The sequence below is a fragment of the Ochotona curzoniae genome, unplaced genomic scaffold, assembly GCF_017591425.1.
Source record: "Ochotona curzoniae isolate NIBS_2020 unplaced genomic scaffold, NIBS_Ocur_1.0 contig_2404, whole genome shotgun sequence".
Taxonomy (NCBI): domain Eukaryota; kingdom Metazoa; phylum Chordata; class Mammalia; order Lagomorpha; family Ochotonidae; genus Ochotona; species Ochotona curzoniae.
Window position 1 is genome coordinate 12,098,781 of NW_024465451.1, and position 2,943 is coordinate 12,101,723.

The window sequence follows — 2,943 nt, forward strand, 5'->3', positions numbered from 1 at the left end:
ACTGCTTTCCCATGCCACCAGTAGGGAGTTGGAAGGGAAGTGGAGCAGCCAGGAGGGACATAAACCAGTGCCAATATGGGATCCCAGCATGGGTGAGGTGAGGATTTAGCCACTGAGTTACCATGCTGGGCCCAACAAAACATTCTTCCATCTCTTACTTCATCATATTAATTTCACTTATACATAAACTGTGATCAGATAGACATTGCTACCATTATTATACTGAGCAAATTGTTAAGTCAATTAAGAAAAATCTGTCAGTGCTTTTGCAGCACATAGACTAAAGTGGGAGCAATAGAAAGAATATTAGCAAGGATGATATGCAAATTCATAAAGCATTCCATATTTTTCATTACAATTAGGCAGGAGGAATAAATTACAAGGGTCAATTGTTAGCATAGTTAATGATGATATGTTGTATTGTTGCAGAGAATAAAAATAGTGGGTGCTAAGTGTTGTTCCCGCAAAACTAGAGATAATGCATTTGTTGATTAGTCAATATAACCATTTGTTCATTATCTAGATTTGAACATCCCATAGTGCACTCAAAACACCATACTGCACACACTAAAAATTGCAATGTTTTCTGCCAATTAAAAAAGAATATTAGTTTCTTTAAATCTTACTTTCAATTATTCCTTCTTCACTGCTCCTTCTTATTTGAATTTCTGACCTATATCATTTCTCTTCCCTGTGAAGCATCTATTTAAACGTGTCTTGTAAGGCTGATCTACCGACTACAAATTTCCAAATTTCCTCATTTTTCTTTCTTTTTTAGGATACAATTCATTTTATTATTATTATTATAATTTTTGATAAAGTTTCATAGGTCCTGGAATTTCTCTTCTCTCCTACCTAAGTCTCCACCCCCACACCGAGTTCCCCTATATCATTGCTATAGTATTGTTCTTCATACACAGTCCTATGTCCCTCATTGCGGGCATGGACAATGGCAGAGAGTCCAGCATCCTATCCTCAAGATATAGTTAACAGTTTCACTGTAAGTCCATCTTTTTTTTTTTTTTTTAAAGATTTATTTTTATTATTTTTTCATTGGAAAGGCAGATATACAGAGAGGAGAGACAGAGAGGAAGATCTTCCATCCGATGTTTCACTCCCCAAGTGAGCGCAACGGTCGATGCTATGCCGGTCCGAAGCCAGGAGCCTCTTCCGCGTCTCCCACGCGGGTGCAGGGTCCCAAAGCTTTGGGCCGTCCTCGACTGCTTTCCCGGGCCACAGGCAGGGAGCTGGAAGGGAAGCGGGGCTGCCGGGATTAGAACCGGGGCCCATATGGGATCCCGGGCGTGCTAGGTGAGGACCTTAACCACTTGCACCACCGCGCCGGGCCCCTGTAAGTCCATCTTTGATCTGCAAGTAGAGATACATCCTGTATTGTATCCTCACATCTGGATATGATTGTCTGCATTACACAGTTACTGTACATCCCCTTAAATGAAAAGCCACAATACAAAATCAACAACAGGAAGAAAAATAGAAATTTACAATGCCATGAAGTTAAATAACATGCTACTGGATATGATTGTCTCTATTACATAGTTACTGTACATTCCCTTAAATGAAAAGCCATAAAACGAATTCAACAATGGGAAGAAAAAAATAAATTAAAAATGCCATGAAGTTAAATAACATGCTACTGAATGACTAATGTGTCACTGAAGAAATGAAGAAGAAAATCAAGAATCTTCTTGAAGAAAATGATGCTATTGTATGATCTGAGTCAGTGAAGAATTTAATGAGAAAAAAACAGCATTTTGAAGAAATGAAACAAAAAATAAATCAAAACTATGAGATATAGTTTCTGCTGATCTTTGTTGGTGAGATGTGTCTTCTGTAGGCAACAGATAGATGAGATCTGTTATTTTAATCCATTCTATTAATGTATGTTTGATTGATGAAGTTAAGCCATTTACATTCAGGGTTAACATGACTGGGTGGTAATTTGGTCCTGTCATTTTGGCAATAGGTTGTGAATTGATTTAGTCTTCTGCTATTTTACTGGGATGTTCTTCACACTTGCCTTTGGTTTTGGTGAGTGCTATTCTTTTTGTCTGTCAAGAGAACATAATTGTTTTTAAAGATTTATTTGTTTTTATTGCAAAGTCAGATATACAGAGAAGAGGAGAGACAAAGAGGAAGATCTTCCGTCTGATAACTCACTCCCCAAGTGACCACAAAGGCCAGAGCTGTGCCAATCCAAAGCCAGAAGCCAGGAACTTCTTCTGGGTCTCCCACACGGGTGCAGGGTCCCAAGGCTTTGGGCTGTCCTTGACTGCTTTCCCAGGCCACAAGCAGGGAGCTGGAAGGGAAGTGGAGCTGCTGGGACATGAACTGACTCGCATATGGTATCCCAGCACATGCAAGGCAAGGACTTTAGCCACTAGGCTACCATGCCAGGCCCCAAGAGAACATCTTTAAGTATCCTTTGTAAGGCAGGTTTGGAAGAGGCATATTTTTTAAACTTTACTGTGAAAGAATTTTCTTTTGTTTTCAAAGACAAAGGAAAGCTTTGCTGGGTACATTATTCTGGGCCAACAATTCTTTGGTTTTAGAATCCGGAATATGTCGCTGTATTCTTTTCTGGCCACTAGAATTTTCTGTGAGAGGTCTCCTGTGAATTTAACTGGCATTCCTTTATATGTCAATTGCCTACCTTGATTTGAGGGAGTCTATTTCTTTTCACTTTTAAGTGGATGTCACAGGATAAGAACACTAGAGTGCTGCCCTCCATCTCTAATGTATTTTGCTGGGTTTCTTTTGGAGACGTTGAGCAATTTGGGCTCTTCTGGAGGTAATCCTTTGCCCTGCTTCCTCTTTGTTTTTTATGCAGTTGGAATATCTGTCTGCGTGTGGGTGTTGCATTTTCTGCTTGGTCATCTCTGTACCTCTCAAGTCATTAGTGCGTTGTCTGATAGCAGTTTGATG

General features: G+C 39.7%; 1 pseudogene; it reads left to right on the top strand.

Annotated features, from left to right (window-relative positions):
• Positions 1-260: 260 nt before the first annotated feature.
• Positions 261-350, top strand: LOC121152428 (annotated as a pseudogene).
• The last annotated feature ends 2,593 nt before the right edge of the window (positions 351-2,943 follow it).